The sequence below is a fragment of the Coregonus lavaretus genome (genome assembly GCF_964263955.1).
Source record: "Coregonus lavaretus genome assembly, contig: SUPER_35_unloc_2, whole genome shotgun sequence".
Taxonomy (NCBI): Eukaryota; Metazoa; Chordata; class Actinopteri; order Salmoniformes; family Salmonidae; genus Coregonus; species Coregonus lavaretus.
Window position 1 is genome coordinate 4152627 of NW_028167180.1, and position 14627 is coordinate 4167253.

Sequence of the window (14627 nt, forward strand, 5' to 3'; positions counted from 1 at the left end):
CCATTTTATGCTAATTGTGAATGAACATGTGCGTTGTTAATAATATATTTGGGGTTATTTGTATAATGTGTTTCGAATACTTTGTTGACATGGTTGATAAATGTAGTTATGGGTTACTGAGCTAAAGCTACTTTGTGTTTGACAGTTATATTGAAACATTTGTATATGTTTTAGTGAATTACAGTTTATGCTGTTGTGACTTGAATAAGCTTTGTACCCTACAAAACTCTGGTTCCTGTAGATCTGTTGTTCTGTAAAATGTGGTATTTTTGTAAAATCATTACACTAAAGTTTTCAGTGAGGAAACATAACTGCGTCACTTTCGTGATTATTTCTCCCCTTTTTCAGGGGCGTAACAAAAACACATTATTGTCAGTGTTACAGTTTAACTCCTGAAATAAACTCCACTAAGAAAAGTAAAATTGTAGAAAAGGCCTTCAATTATTTTAGGTTTGGGAAGAAATAAGCTAAAAACAGAAGTCACACAACAAAAGTTGAATTCGTAAAGTAACAAAAATAAAGGGTTTCTGCTGTATTCATTTAGCAACGGTGCTGTGCTGCTAAATTGTTGCCGCCACTCCAAAAAATATATAAATAGAAATTAAAATAATGTGATTATAAATCCTCACCACAATAACAAGTGTTTTACACTGTAGTACTGGTAAAGTTAAAGCAAGCAGAGGCAGATCAACTCCTTGACTTAATGACTCACAGAAATGGAAGAAAGCATGAATTCAGATACTGTACTATAAACAACGTTTAATGATTTCAGCACCAAACTGCATTATATCATCTGGACAATTCACCATCATATATTTCTCATCAGGGAAGATACTGTACCATTACATCCCATGCTGACTTTTACGGGTTTCGGTTCTGTTACGGTTTTTCGATCCATTTCGAGGTTGACTAGGTTGGGCGCTCTGATTGGAGTCACCTCGTTAGTCAGGATGTGTTACAGCTATGCTGGCCCTTTAAGAGCTGCTGGCCCTTTAAGAGCTGCTGGCCCTTTAAGAGCTGCTGGCCCAGTGCATCAATTGGAGAGATGTTGGGAGAGCTACACCTCTCCAGGGGCAGTGAAGGGAATGGTGGTGTCTCCTTATAATAATAATAATAATAATAATAATAATAATAATAATAATAATAATAATAATAATAATATGCCATTTAGCAGACGCTTTTATCCAAAGCGACTTACAGTCATGCGTGAATACATTTTTGTGTATGGCCTTTAAGAGCTGCTGGCCCTTTAAGAGCAGCTGGCCCTTTAAGAGCAGCTGGCCCTTTAAGAGCTGCTAGTTTAACTCCAGAAATATATTACAGGAGGAAAAGTAGAAATGGCCGGCTTACAATTCCTTTTGATATGGAAAGAAATAAGATAAAAAAATAGTCACACAACAACAAAAAATGGTTCTGCAATGTTGAAAATCCAAATAACAAGGTGTGGAAACCAACAGTTGTTTTCAATTTCAACTTATTTCAGAAGAAATAGGGAATTATTTAAGAGCTGAAGAGCTGAGTCAAAGATCCATTTTCAGAAGCTCTGTGCACAGGCATAAAAACAGGTCTAATTAACTTTAAACAAAAGTCTACTTAAGTTAGACTTTGTCCTTGTGTTTCTTGGCTATTTTGTTCACAAGCTAGGTTGTTTTTCAATGTTTGAGTTTCAACTGCTAGGGAAGAGAAGACTATGCTGCTACTAATCAGACTCAATATCACAGGCACAAACAGGGTTGGCAGGTCAAGCTAAAATTTCCAGCCCAATGACCACTCAAAACCCACACAAAGGCCTGAAAACTAGCCCCATTTGTTTTTTCACAGCAAGGGAAGAGTTTCCATATTTATACAATAAACCCTTTTCTCATAACGCTAGAGACAATTAAGAATAAATATATTACTACTATTCGGGTTTCCTCAAAATAATAATTATTGCAAGCTTTGACATGACATAATAAAGGAATTTGAATATGTGGCAAGAGAAAAGATAATTAGCCCTTATTAAACTCGACAGATCATTTTCCATCAACGGATGTCGATTTAACTTGTTTGACTGCTATGATTAAGCAATAAGGCATAAGGGGGTATAGTATATGGCCAATATACCAAGGCTAAGGGCTGTTTTTAACATGACACAACGCCGAATGCCTGGATAAAGCCGTTAGCCGTGGTATATTGGCCGTATACCACAAACCCCCAAGGTTCCTTATTGCTATTATAAACAGGTTTCCAACATAATTAGAACAGTATAAAGTAATATTTTGTCATACCAATAGTATATGGTCAGTTATAAACTGTGTGGTTCCGCGTTGCGTCTTGTGTAAGAACAGCCCTTAGCCGTGGTATATTGGCAATATACCAGACCTGCTTGGGCCTTATTGCTTAACTATCCCACCGCTTTCAGCCAATCAGCATTCAGGGCTGGAACCAGGTTTGTAATTGTAAATAAATCTCCTTTGTGCATGTGTTTAACTATAGATACATCTGACAGGAGAGTTTGAGTGATGGAAGTTGGACAGAAGATCTTGAAATCTCTGAACAAGATACACTTGTTTCTGGCAATTGTGCTGTTATTATGTGCCAGATGTTAAGACTACAAACCGTTATAAATGGCCCATTTTACGAGATTGACTTGTCATTTCAATAGGCATAGGCCACAGACTAAAATCTGGGTTTATGATTGTAATTTAATTTTTTTCATGGTTTGCTTAGATAAAGGCAGGTAGCCTATATCCCCTTGTAGGCCTACATCTAATTTCAGGTAATCTACAGTAGCCTAGACAAGATGTAGGCATGATGTAAACTGAACGATTCATCAGCTTGGTTAATTCAAATTAACGGACTCATTTATTAAACATGAATAGCGAGGCGATTTTATTTGTTAGTTCCCTTTTCTGTGAGCGATGACATTGTGTTTGTCTTTTGGCAACGTAACACTGACACATCCATTATGATTTGTTAATTTACATGAGTCTTTTTGATAACTAGTCCAAGTTTGACACCAGACATAATACTTCAATACCTGTGGTGAGGGTTGTTGACACAGGTCGACTTTGCCTTCCATCTTCCAGCACAGTGCAGACAGTGACAGAGTACCGAGTACCACACTGCAGGTCAGAGAGAGTGATGCTGTGTGAAGATGTGGTAGTGTTGTGGGGTTCTGTCCCTGGACAGTGGTAGGAGATCTGGTAATGTTGTTGGGTTTGGTCCAATCCTGGTGGCTGGCTCCAGCTAACAGTAGCTGATGTGGTGTCCACTGAGTCAACAGTCAGCTGGTCTGGAGCAGGAAGTACTAAGGGAAAACACATTATTGTTAGTGCAGCTACAGTTAAACTCCAGAAATATATTACAGGAGGAAAAGTAGAAATGGCCGGCTTGCAATTCCTTTTGATATGGAAAGAAATAAGCTAAAAAATAGTCACACAACAACAAAAAATGGTTATGCAATGTTGAAAATCCAAATAACAAGGTGTGGATACCAAAAGTTATTTTCAATTTCAACTTATTTAAGAAGAAATAGGTAAATGTGGTCCTCTGTAGCTCAGCTGGTAGAGCACGGCGCTTGAAACGCCAAGGTAGTGGGTTCGATCCCCGGGACCACCCATACACAAAAAAATGTATGCACGCATGACTGTAAGTCGCTTTGGATAAAAGCGTCTGCTAAATGGCATATTATTTTTATTTATTATTATTAATTAGTTAAGAAAAGTGCAAGGGGGGCAATATATTTGGCCGCAACTGTATATAAATGAAAAGAATGCTGTGATTATAATTTCTCTCCACAATAACAAGGTGTTTTACACTGTACTACTGGTAAAGTTAAAGCAAACAGAGGCAGATCAACTCCTTGACTTAATGACTCACAGGAATGGAAGAAAGCATTAATTCAGATATGAGGTGCCAAACCATTGAGCTCCAAAAAACAAATCTTCTGCTACACAAATGAAAATGTGAATTTGTCAGTTCCCTCTATTGCTATAAAACTATATCAGTAGCACTTTACATTACAACACAACATTAAAAGGTAATAATATGGTAATAGTATAGTAACAAGTTACTGTTTCTCACCATGAATACATTATTTTGCCCAGTTACTCTTTAGTGTAATTATATTATTGTTTCAGGGTAACACACCACATACATAACAGGGGTAACAATACAATAACAATATGGTAACTTAGCTGCAAGCAGCCATGCCGGGGTTCAAGCTTTGGCCCCATAGCGCCACCATCAGGACATATTGGAAACATTGCCCTAGGATGAGCTACTTCTGTACTCCTTACCATGCTTGCCAAATATCAGAACTCAACATTGAACAGATCATTCAATATGCGTTTAATGTATTTTTGGACGATTTTAAATGATGTTGACTGCTTTAAATGTCTTCTCCAGAACCGCTCGACCGATTGGCACCAAATTTGGTATAGCATCTATGGACCCACGTCTATGTTTTCCAGGACTCTAGATCAAAGAATATGGCCGCTATGAGCCAATGAGCTTGCATGAATGTGTTTTCCTATCCAACAGGTTAACTAGAATCACATCCCTGAGCATGTGTGCCAAATGAAACAGATAGAGATATAAATATGTACCTGTTATAGTGCCACCTTGTGTCTGATCTGAATGTGCTCGCATTTATGCTGAGTCTTGACAGTGTTTGTGTAACAGCGTTGCTTCCGTCCCTCTCCTCGCGCCTACCTGGGCTCGAACCAAGGACCCTCTACACATCAACAACAGTCACCCTCGAAGCACCGTTACCCGTCGCTCCACAAAAGCCGCGGCTCTTGCAGAGCAAGGGAAACAACTACTTCAAGGTCTCAGAGCAAGTGACGTCACCGATTGAAATGCTACTAGCGCGCACCGCTAACTAGCTAGCCATTTCACACCGGTTACATTTGGAACATGTGTATTACATTTGTTACAATACGAATACCCGTGTTGGATTTATATGCATTTGTGCCAAGTCCCGCCCATGTGAATGTTTATTGGTCCATAGTATCGCCATAGTATCTCCGTAGTATCTTAAACATATTGCATTGAGAGACATTGGTCCATTGATCCCACATTCCAACTTTCCTGCAGATCTGTCATTTGGTGCCAGATGAAAAACATTTTATCATAATTCTAAATGGCGAGCATTAGAATAAGTTTAAACTTTTTCTGTCTCAAAATGCGAATCAGCCAATTGAAATCATTGACATAGTTGCACGTGATCAAATGCTATATATGTTAGCTATTCCCATCAGATAACTTGGCAGACTTAGCCCTATGCTAACATACACAGCTGGCCTTGAGTATATCCAGTTCAAATTCCGTATCAGCCAATTATTACTTGTTGACGTAGTTGAACGTGATCCAACACTTTTTCATGAAAGCGTCCTTGTCCAACTGCACGTTCTGATAATCAAAGCAACTAGATCACGGGTGTTTGATTGACTGGTTAAATAGCTCTCTGTGTAGATTGCCTAGCGCCATAAATTTTTGCAGATTGGGACGAAGGGTTCGAATCTTAGATTAGTTTTCTCCCCCTTTTGAAAATGTAGAATTACATTTATTATGTTAGTGTGTTGAGAAGAGAAGTGCAGCCAAAACCATTTAATGAGGATCTTCGTTAGTCCCTCTTGCAGGCCGACACAGGCTACTGGCACTGCTATAGAAATAATCGTGGCTACTATAGGCTTTATTACATAGACATGTCCAATGTTTTATATGCATATCCTCTTCATCACATGCGTTATTTGATTTGAGCATCGAGGACCAGCATTGAACAGTGTTTTACTTAACAAAAATGCTAGACGCGAGCGGGGCTCGAAACCCCTGGTTAATGTGCACTGTCGTTTTCAAGTCAACCGCTTTAGCGGTGTTTGTCACCAGTAAGCATTGATTATGGTACATGCTATTTGACAAATCCATAAGGCTCTTTGACTATTGTTTTTTTACGATGTACGATGAACTTAAAATCTTTTACAGACCTTTTATCTTTTTTTTCTGTAAAAGCACATGGATGTGTATAAAACGGATGAGCATATGCGAAAACATGCGTTTTTTATTTTGTGATGCATCATGCAATATTGGCACACTACAGTTGATACTGACCAAGAGGAACAAAAGTAAAGCTTGAATTTGGAGGTTTAAAATACCCCTCTGTTGGCCAAGTTGACCTATTTTAAGAAATGCCATTGGTTGGTGGACATAAAGTTTAAGATCTTTGATAGGCTGATGCAGAATTTGTTACAGGAAATAATCACTGCCAGCTGGGTCAGGTTAGCATAGGGCAAAGTGTGGCAGGTTATCTGATGGGCAAAGCTTACATGTAGGGTCCAACTACGTCAATGATTTTAATTGGTTTGTGGGGATCTATTTTCTTATAACTAGATGTGATGCCTAGCTTAGAAAGAATACATTAATGATTAAACATAATAGGTTTGTGCTGTACTGATATAGACTGTTTAACATAACAAGCTGTGATTCATGTGAGGAGCTGTTAGGGAATAGGGGGAGATAAGAACTTGTGTCTCACATACACGAACACTGCCTCTTTGTTGAACCGCGCTCAAGGACGTGTACTGCAAAAGTGCTGACTTTCTGGACAAGTTGCAAAACAACTAGACACCTGGCAACAGTGAAGCGCCAAAGGGCTGGGACCAGCCTGTGCGCCAACGATAGGCTGAGTAAGTCTAAACCACGCTCAGTCTCTACTCTGATTGGCCAGCAGGGAGCGGGAACTATCTCTGTCAGAGTATTTGGAGAATAACTTAGAACAATGGATCAGTTCTCTGTCTGCCCTACGTGGTATTTCAGTGAGCCCGTATACGAACCTTCATACTTATCATATATACATTTGCATATAATATAAATGTAGCTTGAAATGAATACCTCTTGATCATGTTTTCTCTTATTCCAATACCAGATTTGAACTAACGCTATTCTAACAGGCTGATGCGTATTTTGAGAGAGAGAAAAAGTTAACAATTGTACTTATTCTAATGATTCACAAGTATGGAAGAAAGGGTTTGAGGATGAGGGTTGTAAAAAGGGATCCCTGTCACCATATTCTTTCTTCTTGTTCTTTATTACCCCTTTACTTATAACCAATTAGAATATCTTATAGTGAATATTATAATGCATTATAAATGCACTTACAGGGCATTATATGTGTATGCATCATTTAAAGTGTTACAGGATATTTCATTTGTGTTGCAGAAGACCAAAACACAAATTACCATATCTGATCTGCTCTCAGGCATTAACATACAGTGGGGGAAAAAAGTATTTAGTCAGCCACCAATTGTGCAAGTTCTCCCACTTAAAAAGATGAGAGGCCTGTAATTTTCATCATAGGTACACGTCAACTATGACAGACAAATTGAGGGTTTTTTTCTCCAGAAAATCACATTGTAGGATTTTTAATGAATTTATTTGCAAATTATGGTGGAAAATAAGTATTTGGTCACCTACAAACAAGCGAGAATTCTGGCTCTCACAGACCTGTAACTTCTTCTTTAAGAGGCTCCTCTGTCCTCTACTCGTTACCTGTATTAATGGCACCTGTTTGAACTTGTTATCAGTATAAAAGACACCTGTCCACAACCTCAAACAGTCACACTCCAAACTCCACTATGGCCAAGACCAGAGAGCTGTCAAAGGACACCAGAAACAAAATTGTAGACCTGCACCAGGCTGGGAAGACTGAATCTGCAATAGGTAAACAGCTTGGTTTGAAGAAATCAACTGTGGGAGCAATTATTAGGAAATGGAAGACATACAAGACCACTGATAATCTCCCTCGATCTGGGGCTCCACGCAAGATCTCAACCCGTGGGGTCAAAATGATCACAAGAACGGTGAGCAAAAATCCCAGAACCACACGGGGGGACCTAGTGAATGACCTGCAGAGAGCTGGGACCAAAGTAACAAAGCCTACCATCAGTAACATACTACGCCGCCAGGGACTCAAATCCTGCAGTGCCAGACGTGTCCCCCTGCTTAAGCCAGTACATGTCCAGGCCCGTCTGAAGTTTGCTAGAGTGCATTTGGATGATCCAGAAGAGGATTGGGAGAATGTCATATGGTCAGATGAAACCAAAATAGAACTTTTTGGTAAAAACTCAACTCGTCGTGTTTGGAGGACAAAGAATGCTGAGTTGCATCCAAAGAACACCATACCTACTGTGAAGCATGGGGGTTGAAACATCATGCTTTGGGGCTGTTTTTCTGCAAAGGGACCAGGACGACTGATCCGTGTAAAGGAAAGAATGAATGGGACCATGTATCGTGAGATTTTGAGTGAAAACCTCCTTCCATCAGCAAGGGCATTGAAGATGAAACGTGGCTGGGTCTTTCAGCATGACAATGATCCCAAACACACCGCCCGGGCAACGAAGGAGTGGCTTCGTAAGAAGAATTTCAAGGTCCTGGAGTGGCCTAGCCAGTCTCCAGATCTCAACCCCATAGAAAATCTTTGGAGGGAGTTGAAAGTCCGTGTTGCCCAGCGACAGCCCCAAAACATCTGTGGTATCGCGTCGAATGCTGGTGGGTATTGCTGTCAATCAAAGAATCCGCTTAGGCTGCACCGTGTTTTAGAGGCTTTTATTAATATCACGAGGTTACAGCATAAGTTACAGACCCGCGGTGTCTGGAGAAGCCCCGTCCCAAATTAATCTGAATGCTTCTCACTTCTCCTTTGTCTAGCTCCTACTTATAAACAATGGCAAAAATGGGTTGCTCCCTTTTTCGTCCAATCACCTATCCCCCCTGTCTCCAACACACTTCCTGTCTGTTGTATGTGGCGTTACACTAAAACATTCCCTCTTGATACTAAAATCAACGTCCTCTCTGGTTCCACTTAAAACATTAACAACGTCATAATCTTCATACACGACACATCACTGCTCTAGAGAAGATCTGCATGGAGGAATGGGCCAAAATACCAACAACAGTGTATGAAAACCTTGTGAAGACTTACAGAAAACGTTTGACCTGTGTCATTGCCAACAAAGGGTATATAACAAAGTATTGAGAAACTTTTGTTATTGACCAAATACTTATTTTCCACCATAATTTGCAAATAAATTCATTAAAAATCCTACAATGTGATTTTCTGGAAAATCTTTTCTCATTTTGTCCGTCATAGTTGACGTGTACACATGATGAAAATTACAGGCCTCTCTCATCTTTTTAAGTGGGAGAACTTGCACAATTGGTGGCTGACTAAATACTTTTTTCCCCCACTGTATAAGGATACATACATTTGTGTTCTGAGTGTGGAATGAAACAAGCATTTCCACACTACAACAGGAATTAGGTCTAAATAAAGTACCACAGTATGAGTCATAATACCCATAAAACCTAGTTGTAAAACACAGAAATGGTTCCAATAGTTTTTTCACCTTTCATTTTTCCCAAAGGAGATTTTAGAAACACTTCAAATAAGGGCTGTGTTTCGTGTAGGCTTACTCTGGCGTGACATTTAGATAACCGTGTAAATCTATCTTGGACAAGGTGACTTTTATCAATCTATTTGCCTGTATTTAACCCCAAAATGTAAATGCTAGTTAGCTGATAATGTGGCTATCATACAGAACTACAAATTCCTTTTTCAAGCTGCATGATACTCACCAGTGCCGTGATGATCTGGACAATACTGACAAATCGAGGCAAAGGTAAGAATCTCTGGATGAACTATCTAATGTTAGCTAAATGTAGTAATTAATGAATTGGCTAAATTTGTTTAAATGTATAATTCTGTAAACTGTCTTGGGCAAGTTTTAAATTTACACAATACCTGTTAGCTAGTTAGCAACATTAGCCTGGCTAAATGGCTACATTAGCCATCTATTTGTCTAGCCATTTAAATGCATAAAAAAATATCCCCAAAAATAGTTGAGCTTTCTTTGGCTTTCAAAACCAACAGTCTAGCTTGCTAGTTAAAACCCCCTAGAGTCAATTGATGCACCGGTGCATCAATCTAAATTACATAACAAAAAAATCCACAACAATATCTGTCAGTTTAAGCTAGAGATATGTTTTTTTTGCATTGGATGCATCTCAATCCACTGCATCCGTCAGTGTCGCACTTCCACATATGCGGTGAAGGGTGGCAGACCTAGAATGGTGTTTGTCAGACCATGAGACATCTCTGAAGAGAATTTCTATCTCTAATTCAACCTAAGCTTGAATCATTACCAGAGGTTGTAAGGCTCTGGTTTTAGTCATAAATGATTCAAGGTCCACAACCAGCAAGAATGATCTGTATTTTTATTCATGGAGAGCTCTGGCGCCAAAACCCATACACTCCTGTTTTATACCTCTTGACACACAAAGGCACTTTGCTCCGCCCACCTTTAGGAGGCTTTCTTAAACAGTTTCCACCTTTCTCCTTCACCCTGGAATGTTTAGTCCCGCCCCCCTCTGTTAGTGGGTTGATAATTCTAACACAGTTTACACATTTATACTGTATTTGGGGTGAAATCCTTTAGAAATTATTCTTAAAATTCAAATTAATCTAACAACATCCCAAACGGTTTGACCTACAAACTAATGTGAGCCCACTGTGAAAGGGGAGATTCTCCCGAACACGATGGTGTTCTTCTTTGCTCTACGACCCACACAAGTTTCACTGAACTCGTCTGAGGGTAACCGGTACCGGTTAAAACAGAGTAGCTGCGGTGGAACTGGAAGAGGGTGAGCAGCCGGTGGCTGGTTGGCTGGCAGGAGTAGGGGGCAGGGCCAGAGTAAGAGAGGTGACCAGAAGGATGTGAGGAGGGGGAAAGAAGGGGAGGGGTACGGGTCTGGGGAGGGGCGTTGGGAGGCCGGCGTGCAACGCAGGGGAGTGTCTTAAACCTGTGGAGATGGGGACTGGCATCAAGCATACTGTGTCTTAAACCTGGGGGGAGGGGGACAGGCATCAGTTGGCATCAAGCATACTGTGTCTTAAACCTGGGGGGAGGGGGACAGGCATCAGTTGGCATCAAGCATACTGTATCTTAAACCTGGGGGGAGGGGGACAGCCATCAGTTGGCATCAAGCATTCTGTGTCTTAAACCTGGGGGGAGGGGGACAGCCATCAGTTGGCATCAAGCATACTGTATTTCTGTAACCTCCCTAAACCAGCCTGATCTGGCAAGATCACATTCTGTTTCACTGCTAGTAAAACTGTCCTGTGAGGGTGTGTCCTGTGAGGGTGTGTCCTGTATGGGTGTGTCCTTTGTGGGTGTGATTGTCCCTCAGCCCTGTCTGCAGCCTCAGCAGCATGTTGTCCAGTCACTCGCTCCAGTTCCTGCCTGTCCTTGTCATCGTGGGAACAGCTTCTAGTGTCCTCCTCATGATGGTCTGAGAGCCGACAGTCCACCACACAGAGAAGGAGAGAGAGAGACAGAGAGAGACCGAGAGAGACAGAGAGAGAATTTATTATTTCATGAATCCATAACACATACTATAAAAAAAATACATTTTGAGTCACTAAAGGGCTATAGGGTAACCAGAATGACATTATCTGATTTACAGCAAACACTTTCACACATTGCTTGTTTCAAGATAGGCTCATCCATCACATGGTTGTGTGCCATCAGATGATGAGGGACAGTAATGGTGGACCAAGCACAAATAATGGCATCCTATCTAGCTAAATTATATCTAACGGTACAATAGTATAAATAGATATCTGTCAAGCAGGAAAACCTTGTCAGAAAACCTACCAAAAAGGCCTGATTGGTGGAGTGCTGCAGAGATGGTTGTCCTTCTAGGAAGTTCTCCCATCTCCACAGAGGAACTCTGGAGCTCTGTCAGAGTGACCATCGGGTTCTTGGTCATCTCACTGACCAAGGCCCTTCTCCCACGATTGCTACATTTGGCCGGGCGTCCAGCTCTAGGAAGAGTCTTGGTGGTTCCAAACTTCTTCCATTTAAGAATGATGGAGGCCAATGTGTTCTTGAGGACCTTCAATGCTGCAGAAATGTTTTGGTACAGTTCCCCAGATCTGTGTCTCGACACAATCCTGTCTCGGAGCTCTACGGACATGCACTGTCAACTGTGGGACCTTATATAGACAAGTGTGTGCCTTTCCAAATCTTGTCCAATCAATTGAATTTACCACAGGTGGACTCCAATCAAGTTGTAGAAACATCTGAAGGATGATCAATGGAAACAGGATGCAACTGAGCTCAATTTCGAGTCTCATAGCATAGGGTCTGAATACTTATGTAAATAAGATATTTCAGTTTTTATTTGTAATACATTTGCAAACATTTCTAAAAACCTGTTTTCGCTTTGTCATTATGGGGTATTACGTGAAGATTGGTGAGGAAAATGTTTATTTAATACGTTTTAGAATAAGGCTGTAACGTAACAAAATGCCGAAAAAGTGGGCAACTCAAAAACAGAATACTTGAGTGTCCCGAATAATAACGGGATATTGGTGTGCATGTAAACGTGGTCAGTGAGGTAAATGGAGGATTTGCTCCATGACTTTTCATTTAAGTAAAAAAAAAAAGTTCCCGCTCGTAAAGCCCTAAACCAATTATATCTGGGTGTAGCTCATGTTGTCATGTGTAAATGGCAATTTTCAGAAATAAAATTGGTGATTGGGCGTCAGTGTTATTAATGCTTTAAAGTGTCAGTATTTAACTTTTTGAGCGACCTGACCAAATTCACATAGAAATGTGAATTATAGATCTGTAATTCTCATTGAAAGCCTGTCTAAGAAGTGGTAGACCTGTTCTATGTGTGGCATTTCTATGCTTCCTGTTGTTAAATTTAGTTTTGTGTCTTTTATTTTCGGTTTTGTAAACCAGCTTCAAAAAGCAGAAAATACAACATTTTTGGTTATGGAAAATATATTTCACAGTGGTTTAGATGGTACAATGATTCACTACTCTATACTAGCTTATTTTGTCACATAAAGTGAAATTAGGTGAACTACTAGAATTTTAGCAACCAGGAAATGGCAGAGCAATTTCTGCATAGTGTAACTTTAAACCATCGTAACTATTATTTCGAAATTAGAATGCTCCGGCTGGAAAGGGCTAGCTAGCTGTATTATTCTGTTCTGGCTTTTTGAAAGGTTTCCTGGATGGACTGATTAGCATCCTCTCTTGAGTCAAGTGTGCTTACTTTACTGCATGGAAGACGTTGATCTGTTTGCTGATACCCCCTGGATAGCAGATCATTAGTTATGTAACCTTATTTAGTCCTACCTGCTATGGTGGGTTATAAATTAATTGGTATTCACAGGTTTTGAGGTAGAATTACTGTCATGTTATTGATGCCAAATTGCAAACCAATGGGTGGGCCTGAGTCTCATCACCTCTCAACTAAACTGTTTCAACCTGGAACACTATTCTCCTCTTTTGGTCTGTTTCAGTCATTGCAGGAAGTCCTGAAGAGCAGGAGTGTGTAAAGTTGTTTTCATCTTCCCAGCTCAGCTCTAACACCTGATTTAAATAATGAACATAACAAATCACAGTTATGATTTGTAATCAGGTATGAGCTGGGCTGGAACAAAAGCTTATACACACTCCTGGCATTCAGATCTGGAGCTGTCCACCCTTTAAAGTCATTATTCTGTACTATGGGCTCTCCTCTCCTCTCCTCTCCTCTCCTCTCCTCTCCTCTCCTCTCCTCTCCTCTCCTCTCCTCTCCTCTCCTCTCCTCTCCTCTCCTCTCCTCTCCTCTCCTCTCCTCTCCTCTCCTCTCCTCTTCCTCTCCTCTCCTCTCCTCTCCTTCAACTCAAGTTGAAGTTGAACTTGTTGACTGATGCCAAGGCGGCAGCTGCCAAGATGAAGGGAGCAGCTGCGGACCAGAAGACTGCAGCCAAGGCAGCACTGGTCCACACCTGCTCTGTCTGTCGGTTGAGTAGTATTGGTTGGTACTGTATGTGTCTTTAGGTTCCTCTCCATGTGTACTGGCCTTTTGATTTGATTTATTAGGGTCCACATTAGCAGACGCCAATGGCAACAGCTAGTCTTACTAGGGTACAACACATAACGAACACGACATTACAGACAAAATACTTTACAATTGACATACATTTAAAAACATTAACGTGTAGTGTGTGTATCTATCAGTTATTGCTTAGTTTATCATTTGTGTCAACTTTGAATTCAATCTCTGCCACAGATTCTTAACTTTCTCCATTTTATACTTGACCTTTATAGACGCAGACCCGAAGACATTCAAGCAGCACTTTGAGAGCGAGCATCCCATGTCTCCAATGGTCCCAGTACTGGTTGATGTTCAGGCCTAAGTGACCACATACTCAAATGGACCTAAAACTGGGGTAAGATTCTTCCATCATTCACACACACTAGGCATAGTGTAAACCATCATGTTGTCAACAAAATTCTGTCCCCAATGCTTAAGTTGTATTGTGTATGGCTCAATTTGTGGAAATGCTGTGACCACTCATCGTCTTTAATGTTGTGATTCACAGACACACGATGAGCACGATTTGACTGCTGCAACTAAGACAGAATGCCTTCGAGGGACACACGATGAGAGCCTGAGTATGACTGGACAAGGGCCAGATATTTGTGACAAAGACCAGTGGCGGCTGGTGAAAAATATTCTCGGTGGGGCTGTGCCATACTTTTTTTTTCCTGTAACTATCGCGATATATTTTAACACAAACTGCA